The sequence below is a fragment of the Schistocerca gregaria genome, chromosome 6 (genome assembly GCF_023897955.1).
Source record: "Schistocerca gregaria isolate iqSchGreg1 chromosome 6, iqSchGreg1.2, whole genome shotgun sequence".
In the NCBI taxonomy this organism is placed as follows: Eukaryota; Metazoa; Arthropoda; class Insecta; order Orthoptera; family Acrididae; genus Schistocerca; species Schistocerca gregaria.
The window spans coordinates 21,652,972-21,665,564 of NC_064925.1; the positions used below are offsets into that span (position 1 = coordinate 21,652,972).

The 12,593-nt window shown below is 46.3% G+C and overlaps 5 non-coding genes across 5 annotated transcripts; all 5 read left to right on the forward strand.

Annotated features, from left to right (window-relative positions):
- Positions 1 to 1,544: 1,544 nt before the first annotated feature.
- On the forward strand, positions 1,545 to 1,617 carry Trnak-cuu (transfer RNA lysine (anticodon CUU)). Its single transcript has one exon. It is a non-coding gene; the product is annotated as a tRNA-Lys (tRNA).
- Positions 1,618 to 3,081: 1,464 nt separating this feature from the next.
- Trnak-cuu (transfer RNA lysine (anticodon CUU)) lies at positions 3,082 to 3,154 on the forward strand. Its single transcript has one exon. It is a non-coding gene; the product is annotated as a tRNA-Lys (tRNA).
- Positions 3,155 to 7,649: 4,495 nt separating this feature from the next.
- On the forward strand, positions 7,650 to 7,722 carry Trnak-cuu (transfer RNA lysine (anticodon CUU)). The gene has a single exon. It is a non-coding gene; the product is annotated as a tRNA-Lys (tRNA).
- Positions 7,723 to 10,679: 2,957 nt separating this feature from the next.
- On the forward strand, positions 10,680 to 10,752 carry Trnak-cuu (transfer RNA lysine (anticodon CUU)). The gene has a single exon. It is a non-coding gene; the product is annotated as a tRNA-Lys (tRNA).
- A 1,425-nt stretch (positions 10,753 to 12,177) lies between these two features.
- On the forward strand, positions 12,178 to 12,250 carry Trnak-cuu (transfer RNA lysine (anticodon CUU)). Its single transcript has one exon. It is a non-coding gene; the product is annotated as a tRNA-Lys (tRNA).
- The last annotated feature ends 343 nt before the right edge of the window (positions 12,251 to 12,593 follow it).

Here is a 12,593-nt window from a genome sequence, read left to right on the forward strand (position 1 = left end):
TCACCGAGGTAGCCGGCTAGCTCAGTCGGTAGAGCGTCAGACTCTTAATCCCAGGGTCGTGGGTTCGAGCCACACGCTGGGCGTAACGGAATTTTGTTCCGCTGCAGATGTAAATTACTGTTTTTCTGATTAACGAGATGTAATGGAAATAGCAACTTTAAACTTTGCCTACGTCTCTGTCAGTCACAAGGAAACTGTATTTGAATGTGAAGGTGATTTTGTAGACATGTGTGAAAGACATGTTCTGAAATGCAAGTGTTGTTGTTTGGAGAGCACATCGGTTACGTGTCAGATGTGTAGCCAAGCAGTAATGGGTCGCCATAGCTGCAAATATTAGCCGGTAATATGAAGTGTTGTCAGCTGAAGTCTGATGATGCAGACGACCGTAAGGACGAAGTACCCAAAAGTACCACTAGGCCGCGCCTCTTTAGCTCAGTGGTAGAGCACTGCTCTAATAAACCAGGCATCGGAAGTTCCATCCTCACAGGAGAAAGATGAATTTTGGAAATCAGTAGCGCGTCGTGGCCGTATAGCAAACAGTATCTGTGATGACGAACAATTAGCGACAGGCGTTTTTTTAAGAAATACTCTCAGATGTGATTAAGGCGAACGGCGCAGATAAAGCATTTGCCAAAGCGCTACAGCATAAAGTGGGACGAGGCAGTCTCAATTACATTTTATAGATGTATTTCTCACATATCTCAGAGCCTCTCGCGGTCGTCGTCGTCGTCGTCGCCGTCGTCGCCGCCGCCGCCGCCGCCGCCGCCGCCGCCGCTTCTGCAGAAGTATCAAATGGCTATCGTAGCAAATGCGGCGAGGGACGCCCTGCCTTCGATTCCGAATGCACAAAGTGTGTGGTCTTGTTTCTCAGTCTATATTTGGTCGGTCTCGTAAGAGGTTGAATGTAACGAATGGGTGGGAAAGAGCAAGGGGCAGCGGCTGTGTAGAACGAAAACACAAATCCTCAGGGGTGTGAGCGTTTAGAGATGAGTCGTATACATGACATAGTTTGTAGTCAGTGACCATGTGGCCTAACGGATAAGTCGTCGGACTTCGGATCTGATGATTACAGGTTCGAATGTTGTCACGCTCGTTTTTTTCCAGTTCTGAAAAAGAAACATACCGTTTTAATGTAGCAATTGAGCAGTACAAAACCGTCTGAATGTTGCTGTTGACCATTTTTTGCTTGGAAATGCTCTTGAGCTTGAAACACACACAACAAGACCGGTGTTAAGTAGCGAAATGGTCAGCAGAGTGCCGACACCGCGAATTTTGACTGGCACTTGCACATCTAAAACAACGACGAGAAAGTAACTCGTTCGGCTTTTGAGTCACATAAAGTATGTGTGTTAATTTGTACGCCACTAGCTCTGCATGCTGTCATGCAATTTCTTTACCTCTCAGAAATGATTATGACATAAAAGTGAAGTACGTGACGAGTGTGACGTTAGGAAAACATTAGGCAGCATGGAGAGATTCTGTATGGGACCACCCAACCAAACGAGTACTGTGTGACGTGCTAACCGGCAGGTATTCAACGAGGTAGCCGGCTAGCTCAGTCGGTAGAGCGTCAGACTCTTAATCCTAGGGTCGTGGGTTCGAGCCACACGCTGGGCGGAACGGAATTTTGTTCCGCTGCAGATGTAAATTACCGTTTTTCTGATTAACGAGATGTAATGGAAATAGCAACTTTAAACTTTGCCTACGTCTCTGTCAGTCACAAGGAAACTGTATTTGAATGTGAAGGTGATTTTGTAGACATGTGTGGAAGACATGTTCTGAAATGCAAGTGTTGTTGTTTGGAGAGCACATCGGTTACGTGTCAGATGTGTAGCCAAGCAGTAATGGGTCGCCATAGCTGCAAATATTAGCCGGTAATATGAAGTGTTGTCAGCTGAAGTCTGATGATGCAGACGACCGTAAGGACGAAGTACCCAAAAGTACCACTAGGCCGCGCCTCTTTAGCTCAGTGGTAGAGCACTGCTCTAATAAACCAGGTGTCGTAAGTTCCATCCTCACAGGAGAAAGATGAATTTTGGAAATCAGTAGCGCGTCGTGGCCGTATAGCAAACAGTATCTGTGATGACGAACAATTAGCGACAGGCGTTTTTTTAAGAATTACTCTCAGATGTGATTAAGGCGAATGGCGCAGATAAAGCATTTGCCAAAGCGGTACAGCATAAGGTGGGACGAGGCAGTCTGAATTAAATTTTATAGATGTATTTCTCACATATGTCAGAGCGTCTCCCGGTCGTCGTCGTCGTCGTCGTCGTCGCCGTCGTCGCCGCCGCCGCCGCCGCCGCCGCCGCCGCTTCTGCAGAAGTATCAAATGGCTATCGTAGCAAATGCGGCGAGGGACGCCCTGCCTTCGATTCCGAATGCACAAAGTGTGTGGTCTTGTTTCTCAGTCTATATTTGGTCGGTCTCGTAAGAGGTTGAATGTAACGAATGGGTGGGAAAGAGCAAGGGGCAGCGGCTGTGTAGAACGAAAACACAAATCCTCAGGGGTGTGAGCGTTTAGAGATGAGTCGTATACATGACATAGTTTGTAGTCAGTGACCATGTGGCCTAACGGATAAGTCGTCGGACTTCGGATCTGATGATTACAGGTTCGAATGTTGTCACGCTCGTTTTTTTCCAGTTCTGAAAAAGAAACATACCGTTTTAATGTAGCAATTGAGCAGTACAAAACCGTCTGAATGTTGCTGTTGACCATTTTTTGCTTGGAAATGCTCTTGAGCTTGAAACACACACAACAAGACCGGTGTTAAGTAGCGAAATGGTCAGCAGAGTGCCGACACCGCGAATTTTGACTGGCACTTGCACATCTAAAACAACGACGAGAAAGTAACTCGTTCGGCTTTTGAGTCACATAAAGTATGTGTGTTAATTTGTACGCCACTAGCTCTGCATGCTGTCATGCAATTTCTTTACCTCTCAGAAATGATTATGACATAAAAGTGAAGTACGTGACGAGTGTGACGTTAGGAAAACATTAGGCAGCATGGAGAGATTCTGTATGGGACCACCCAACCAAACGAGTACTGTGTGACGTGCTAACCGGCAGGTATTCAACGAGGTAGCCGGCTAGCTCAGTCGGTAGAGCGTCAGACTCTTAATCCTAGGGTCGTGGGTTCGAGCCACACGCTGGGCGGAACGGAATTTTGTTCCGCTGCAGATGTAAATTACCGTTTTTCTGATTAACGAGATGTAATGGAAATAGCAACTTTAAACTTTGCCTACGTCTCTGTCAGTCACAAGGAAACTGTATTTGAATGTGAAGGTGATTTTGTAGACATGTGTGGAAGACATGTTCTGAAATGCAAGTGTTGTTGTTTGGAGAGCACATCGGTTACGTGTCAGATGTGTAGCCAAGCAGTAATGGGTCGCCATAGCTGCAAATATTAGCCGGTAATATGAAGTGTTGTCAGCTGAAGTCTGATGATGCAGACGACCGTAAGGACGAAGTACCCAAAAGTACCACTAGGCCGCGCCTCTTTAGCTCAGTGGTAGAGCACTGCTCTAATAAACCAGGTGTCGTAAGTTCCATCCTCACAGGAGAAAGATGAATTTTGGAAATCAGTAGCGCGTCGTGGCCGTATAGCAAACAGTATCTGTGATGACGAACAATTAGCGACAGGCGTTTTTTTAAGAATTACTCTCAGATGTGATTAAGGCGAATGGCGCAGATAAAGCATTTGCCAAAGCGGTACAGCATAAGGTGGGACGAGGCAGTCTGAATTAAATTTTATAGATGTATTTCTCACATATGTCAGAGCGTCTCCCGGTCGTCGTCGTCGTCGTCGTCGTCGTCGTCGTCGTCGTCGTCGCCGCCGCTTCTGCAGAAGTAGCAAATGGCCATCGTAGCAAATGCGGCGAGGGACGCCCTGCCTTCGGTTCCGTATGCACAAAGTGTGTGGTCTTGTTTCTCAGTCTATATTTGGTCGGTCTCGTAAGAGGTTGAATGTAACGAATGGGTGGGAAAGAGCAAGGGGCAGCGGCTGTGTAGAACGAAAACACAAATCCTCAGGGGTGTGAGCGTTTCGAGCTGAGTCGTATACATGACATAGCTGGTCGTCAGTGACCATGTGGCCTAATGGATAAGGCGTCGGACTTCGGATCTGAGGATTACAGGTTCGAATGTTCTCATGGCCCTTTTTTTTCCAGTTCTGAAAAAGAAACATACCGTTTTAATGTAGCAATTGAGCAGTACGAAACCGTCTGAATGTTGCTGTTGACCATTTTTTGCTTGGAGATGCTCTTGAGCTTGAAACACACACAACAAGACCGGTGTTAACTAGCGAAATGGTCGGCAGAGTGCCGACACCACGAGTTTTGACTGGCACTTGCACATCTAAAACAACGTAGGAAAGTAACTCGTTCGGCTTTTGAGTCACATAAAGTATGTGTGTTAATTTTGACGCCACTAGCTCTGCATGTTGTCATGCAATTTCTTTACCTCTCAGAAGCGATTATGACATAAAAGTGAAGTACGTGACGAGTGTGACGTTAGGAAAACATTAGGCAGCATGGAGAGATTCTGTATGGGACCACCCAACCCAAACGAGTATTGTGTGACGTGCTACCCGGCAGGTATTCACCGAGGTAGCCGGCTAGCTCAGTCGGTAGAGCGTCAGACACTTAATCCCAGGATCGTGGGTTCGAGCCACACGCTGGGCGTAACGGAATTTTCTTCCGCTGCAGATGTAAATTACCGTTTTTCAGATTAACGAGATGTAATGGAAATAGCAACTTTAAACTTTGCCTCCGTCTCTGTCAGTCGCAATGAAACTGTATTTGAAGGTGAAGGAGATTTTGTAGACATGTGTGAAAGACATGTTCTGAAATGCAAGTGTTGTTGTTTGGAGAGCATATCGGTTACGTGTCAGATGTGTAGCCAAGCAGTAATGGGTCGCCATATCTGCAAATATTAGAAGCTAATATGAGGTGATGTCAGCAGAAGTCTGATGATGCAGGCGACCGTAAGGCCGAAGTACGCAATAGTACCGCTAGGCCGCGCCTCTTTAGCTCAGTGGTAGAGCACTGCTCTAATAAACCAGGTGTCGGAAGTTCCATCCTCACAGGAGAAAAATGAATTTTGGAAATCAGTAGCGCGTCGTGGCCGTATAGCAAACAGTATCTGTGATGACGAACAATTAGCGACAGGCGTTTTTTTAAGAATTACTCTCAGATGTGATTAAGGCGAATGGCGCAGATAAAGCATTTGCCAAAGCGGTACAGCATAAGGTGGGACGAGGCAGTCTGAATTACATTTTATAGATGTATTTCTCACATATCTCAGAGCCTCTCGCGGTCGTCGTCGTCGTCGTCGTCGTCGTCGTCGTCGTCGTCGTCGTCGCCGCCGCTTCTGCAGAAGTAGCAAATGGCTATCGTAGCAAATGCGGCGAGGGACGCCCTGCCTTCGATTCCGAATGCACAAAGTGTGTGGTCTTGTTTCTCAGTCTATATTTGGTCGGTCTCGTAAGAGGTTGAATGTAACGAATGGGTGGGAAAGAGCAAGGGGCAGCGGCTGTGTAGAACGAAAACACAAATCCTCAGGGGTGTGAGCGTTTCGACCTGAGTCGTATACATGACATAGCTGGTCGTCAGTGACCATGTGGCCTAATGGATAAGGCGTCGGACTTCGGATCTGAGGATTACAGGTTCGAATGTTCTCATGGCCCTTTTTTTTCCAGTTCTGAAAAAGAAACATACCGTTTTAATGTAGCAATTGAGCAGTACGAAACCGTCTGAATGTTTCTGTTGACCATTTTTTGCTTGGAGATGCTCTTGAGCTTGAAACACACACAACAAGACCGGTGTTAACTAGCGAAATGGTCGGCAGAGTGCCGACACCACGAGTTTTGACTGGCACTTGCACATCTAAAACAACGTAGGAAAGTAACTCGTTCGGCTTTTGAGGCACATAAAGTATGTGTGTTAATTTTGACGCCACTAGCTCTGCATGTTGTCATGCAATTTCTTTACCTCTCAGAAGCGATTATGACATAAAAGTGAAGTACGTGACGAGTGTGACGTTAGGAAAACATTAGGCAGAATGGAGAGATTCTGTATGGGACCACCCAACCCAAACGAGTATTGTGTGACGTGCTACCCGGCAGGTATTCACCGAAGTAGCCGGCTAGCTCAGTCGGTAGAGCGTCAGACACTTAATCCCAGGGTCGTGGGTTCGAGCCACACGCTGGGCGTAACGGAATTTTCTTCCGCTGCAGATGTAAATTACCGTTTTTCAGATTAACGAGATGTAATGGAAATAGCAACTTTAAACTTTGCCTCCGTCTCTGTCAGTCGCAATGAAACTGTATTTGAAGGTGAAGGAGATTTTGTAGACATGTGTGAAAGACATGTTCTGAAATGCAAGTGTTGTTGTTTGGAGAGCATATCGGTTACGTGTCAGATGTGTAGCCAAGCAGTAATGGGTCGCCATATCTGCAAATATTAGAAGCTAATATGAAGTGTTGTCAGCAGAAGTCTGATGATGCAGGCGACCGTAAGGCCGAAGTACGCAAGAGTACCGCTAGGCCGCGCCTCTTTAGCTCAGTGGCAGAGCACTGCTCTAATAAACCAGGTGTCGTAAGTTCCATCCTCAGAGGAGAAAGATGAATTTTGGAAATCAGTAGCGCGTCGTGGCCGTATAGCAAACAGTATCTGTGATGACGAACAATTAGCGACAGGCGTTTTTTTAAGAATTACTCTCAGATGTGATTAAGGCGAATGGCGCAGATAAAGCATTTGCCAAAGCGGTACAGCATAAGGTGGGACGAGGCAGTCTGAATTACATTTTATAGATGTATTTCTCACATATCTCAGAGCCTCTCGCGGTCGTCGTCGTCGTCGTCGTCGTCGTCGTCGCCGCCGCTTCTGCAGAAGTAGCAAATGGCTATCGTAGCAAATGCGGCGAGGGACGCCCTGCCTTCGATTCCGAATGCACAAAGTGTGTGGTCTTGTTTCTCAGTCTATATTTGGTCGGTCTCGTAAGAGGTTGAATGTAACGAATGGGTGGGAAAGAGCAAGGGGCAGCGGCTGTGTAGAACGAAAACACAAATCCTCAGGGGTGTGAGCGTTTAGAGATGAGTCGTATACATGACATAGTTTGTAGTCAGTGACCATGTGGCCTAACGGATAAGGCGTCGGACTTCGGATCTGATGATTACAGGTTCGAATGTTGTCACGCTCGTTTTTTTCCAGTTCTGAAAAAGAAACATACCGTTTTAATGTAGCAATTGAGCAGTACAAAACCGTCTGAATGTTGCTGTTGACCATTTTTTGCTTGGAAATGCTCTTGAGCTTGAAACACACACAACAAGACCGGTGTTAAGTAGCGAAATGGTCAGCAGAGTGCCGACACCGCGAATTTTGACTGGCACTTGCACATCTAAAACAACGACGAGAAAGTAACTCGTTCGGCTTTTGAGTCACATAAAGTATGTGTGTTAATTTGTACGCCACTAGCTCTGCATGCTGTCATGCAATTTCTTTACCTCTCAGAAATGATTATGACATAAAAGTGAAGTACGTTACGAGTGTGACGTTAGGAAAACATTAGGCAGCATGGAGAGATTCTGTATGGGACCACCCAACCAAACGAGTACTGTGTGACGTCCTTTCCGGCAGGTATTCAACGAGGTAGCCGGCTAGCTCAGTCGGTAGAGCGTCAGACTCTTAATCCTAGGGTCGTGGGTTCGAGCCACACGCTGGGCGGAACGGAATTTTGTTCCGCTGCAGATGTAAATTACCGTTTTTCAGATTAACGAGATGTAATGGAAATAGCAACTTTAAACTTTGCCTACGTCTCTGTCAGTCACAAGGAAACTGTATTTGAATGTGAAGGTGATTTTGTAGACATGTGTGGAAGACATGTTCTGAAATGCAAGTGTTGTTGTTTGGAGAGCACATCGGTTACGTGTCAGATGTGTAGCCAAGCAGTAATGGGTCGCCATAGCTGCAAATATTAGCCGGTAATATGAAGTGTTGTCAGCTGAAGTCTGACGATGCAGACGACCGTAAGGACGAAGTACCCAAAAGTACCACTAGGCCGCGCCTCTTTAGGTCAGTGGTAGAGCACTGCTCTAATAAACCAGGCATCGGAAGTTCCATCCTCACAGGAGAAAGATGAATTTTGGAAATCAGTAGCGCGTCGTGGCCGTATAGTAAACAGTATCTGTGATGACGAACAATTAGCGACAGGCGTTTTTTTAAGAAATACTCTCAGATGTGATTAAGGCGAATGGCGCAGATAACGCCTTAGCCAAAGCGGTACAGCATATGGTGGGACGAGGCAGTCTGAATTAAATTTTATAGATGTATTTCTCACATATGTCAGAGCGTCTCCCGGTCGTCGTCGTCGTCGTCGTCGTCGTCGTCGCCGCCGCCGCTTCTGCAGAAGTAGCAAATGGCCATCGTAGCAAATGCGGCGAGGGACGCCCTGCCTTCGGTTCCGTATGCACAAAGTGTGTGGTCTTGTTTCTCAGTCTATATTTGGTCGGTCTCGTAAGAGGTTGAATGTAACGAATGGGTGGGAAAGAGCAAGGGGCAGCGGCTGTGTAGAACGAAAACACAAATCCTCAGGGGTGTGAGCGTTTAGAGATGAGTCGTATACATGACATAGCTGGTCGTCAGTGACCATGTGGCCTAATGGATAAGGCGTCGGACTTCGGATCTGATGATTACAGGTTCGAATGTTCTCATGGCCCTTTTTTTTCCAGTTCTGAAAAAGAAACATACCGTTTTAATGTAGCAATTGAGCAGTACGAAACCGTCTGAATGTTGCTGTTGACCATTTTTTGCTTGGAGATGCTCTTGAGCTTGAAACACACACAACAAGACCGGTGTTAACTAGCGAAATGGTCGGCAGAGTGCCGACACCACGAGTTTTGACTGGCACTTGCACATCTAAAACAACGTAGGAAAGTAACTCGTTCGGCTTTTGAGTCACATAAAGTATGTGTGTTAATTTTGACGCCACTAGCTCTGCATGTTGTCATGCAATTTCTTTACCTCTCAGAAGCGATTATGACATAAAAGTGAAGTACGTGACGAGTGTGACGTTAGGAAAACATTAGGCAGCATGGAGAGATTCTGTATGGGACCACCCAACCCAAACGAGTATTGTGTGACGTGCTACCCGGCAGGTATTCACCGAGGTAGCCGGCTAGCTCAGTCGGTAGAGCGTCAGACACTTAATCCCAGGATCGTGGGTTCGAGCCACACGCTGGGCGTAACGGAATTTTCTTCCGCTGCAGATGTAAATTACCGTTTTTCAGATTAACGAGATGTAATGGAAATAGCAACTTTAAACTTTGCCTCCGTCTCTGTCAGTCGCAATGAAACTGTATTTGAAGGTGAAGGAGATTTTGTAGACATGTGTGAAAGACATGTTCTGAAATGCAAGTGTTGTTGTTTGGAGAGCATATCGGTTACGTGTCAGATGTGTAGCCAAGCAGTAATGGGTCGCCATATCTGCAAATATTAGAAGCTAATATGAAGTGTTGTCAGCAGAAGTCTGATGATGCAGGCGACCGTAAGGCCGAAGTACGCAAGAGTACCGCTAGGCCGCGCCTCTTTAGCTCAGTGGTAGAGCACTGCTCTAATAAACCAGGTGTCGTAAGTTCCATCCTCACAGGAGAAAGATGAATTTTGGAAATCAGTAGCGCGTCGTGGCCGTATAGCAAACAGTATCTGTGATGACGAACAATTAGCGACAGGCGTTTTTTTAAGAATTACTCTCAGATGTGATTAAGGCGAATGGCGCAGATAAAGCATTTGCCAAAGCGGTACAGCATAAGGTGGGACGAGGCAGTCTGAATTACATTTTATAGATGTATTTCTCACATATCTCAGAGCCTCTCGCGGTCGTCGTCGTCGTCGTCGTCGTCGTCGTCGCCGCCGCTTCTGCAGAAGTAGCAAATGGCTATCGTAGCAAATGCGGCGAGGGACGCCCTGCCTTCGATTCCGAATGCACAAAGTGTGTGGTCTTGTTTCTCAGTCTATATTTGGTCGGTCTCGTAAGAGGTTGAATGTAACGAATGGGTGGGAAAGAGCAAGGGGCAGCGGCTGTGTAGAACGAAAACACAAATCCTCAGGGGTGTGAGCGTTTAGAGATGAGTCGTATACATGACATAGTTTGTAGTCAGTGACCATGTGGCCTAACGGATAAGGCGTCGGACTTCGGATCTGATGATTACAGGTTCGAATGTTGTCACGCTCGTTTTTTTCCAGTTCTGAAAAAGAAACATACCGTTTTAATGTAGCAATTGAGCAGTACAAAACCGTCTGAATGTTGCTGTTGACCATTTTTTGCTTGGAAATGCTCTTGAGCTTGAAACACACACAACAAGACCGGTGTTAAGTAGCGAAATGGTCAGCAGAGTGCCGACACCGCGAATTTTGACTGGCACTTGCACATCTAAAACAACGACGAGAAAGTAACTCGTTCGGCTTTTGAGTCACATAAAGTATGTGTGTTAATTTGTACGCCACTAGCTCTGCATGCTGTCATGCAATTTCTTTACCTCTCAGAAATGATTATGACATAAAAGTGAAGTACGTTACGAGTGTGACGTTAGGAAAACATTAGGCAGCATGGAGAGATTCTGTATGGGACCACCCAACCAAACGAGTACTGTGTGACGTCCTTTCCGGCAGGTATTCAACGAGGTAGCCGGCTAGCTCAGTCGGTAGAGCGTCAGACTCTTAATCCTAGGGTCGTGGGTTCGAGCCACACGCTGGGCGGAACGGAATTTTGTTCCGCTGCAGATGTAAATTACCGTTTTTCAGATTAACGAGATGTAATGGAAATAGCAACTTTAAACTTTGCCTACGTCTCTGTCAGTCACAAGGAAACTGTATTTGAATGTGAAGGTGATTTTGTAGACATGTGTGGAAGACATGTTCTGAAATGCAAGTGTTGTTGTTTGGAGAGCACATCGGTTACGTGTCAGATGTGTAGCCAAGCAGTAATGGGTCGCCATAGCTGCAAATATTAGCCGGTAATATGAAGTGTTGTCAGCTGAAGTCTGACGATGCAGACGACCGTAAGGACGAAGTACCCAAAAGTACCACTAGGCCGCGCCTCTTTAGGTCAGTGGTAGAGCACTGCTCTAATAAACCAGGCATCGGAAGTTCCATCCTCACAGGAGAAAGATGAATTTTGGAAATCAGTAGCGCGTCGTGGCCGTATAGTAAACAGTATCTGTGATGACGAACAATTAGCGACAGGCGTTTTTTTAAGAAATACTCTCAGATGTGATTAAGGCGAATGGCGCAGATAACGCCTTAGCCAAAGCGGTACAGCATATGGTGGGACGAGGCAGTCTGAATTAAATTTTATAGATGTATTTCTCACATATGTCAGAGCGTCTCCCGGTCGTCGTCGTCGCCGCCGCCGCTTCTGCAGAAGTAGCAAATGGCCATCGTAGCAAATGCGGCGAGGGACGCCCTGCCTTCGGTTCCGTATGCACAAAGTGTGTGGTCTTGTTTCTCAGTCTATATTTGGTCGGTCTCGTAAGAGGTTGAATGTAACGAATGGGTGGGAAAGAGCAAGGGGCAGCGGCTGTGTAGAACGAAAACACAAATCCTCAGGGGTGTGAGCGTTTCGAGCTGAGTCGTATACATGACATAGCTGGTCGTCAGTGACCATGTGGCCTAATGGATAAGGCGTCGGACTTCGGATCTGAGGATTACAGGTTCGAATGTTCTCATGGCCCTTTTTTTTCCAGTTCTGAAAAAGAAACATACCGTTTTAATGTAGCAATTGAGCAGTACAAAACCGTCTGAATGTTGCTGTTGACCATTTTTTGCTTGGAGATGCTCTTGAGCTTGAAACACACACAACAAGACCGGTGTTAACTAGCGAAGTGGTCGGCAGAGTGCCGACACCACGAGTTTTGACTGGCACTTGCACATCTAAAACAACGTAGGAAAGTAACTCGTTCGGCTTTTGAGGCACATAAAGTATGTGTGTTAATTTTGACGCTACTAGCTCTGCATGTTGTCATGCAATTTCTTTACCTCTCAGAAATGATTATGGCATAAAAGTGAAGTACGTGACGAGTGTGACGTTAGGAAAACAATAGGCAGCATGGAGAGATTCTGTATGGGACCACCCAACCAAACGAGTACTGTGTGACGTGCTATCCGGCAGGTATTCAACGAGGTAGCCGGCTAGCTCAGTCGGTAGAGCGTCAGACTCTTAATCTCAGGGTCGTGGGTTCGAGCCACACGCTGGGCGTAACGGAATTTTGTTCCGCTGCAGATGTAAATTACCGTTTTTCTGATTAACGAGATGTAATGGAAATAGCAACTTTAAACTTTGCCTACGTCTCTGTCAGTCACAAGGAAACTGTATTTGAATGTGAAGGTGATTTTGTAGACATGTGTGGAAGACATGTTCTGAAATGCAAGTGTTGTTGTTTGGAGAGCACATCGGTTACGTGTCAGATGTGTAGCCAAGCAGTAATGGGTCGCCATAGCTGCAAATTTTAGCCGGTAATATGAAGTGTTGTCAGCTGAAGTCTGATGATGCAGACGACCGTAAGGACGAAGTACCCAAAAGTACCACTAGGCCGCGCCTC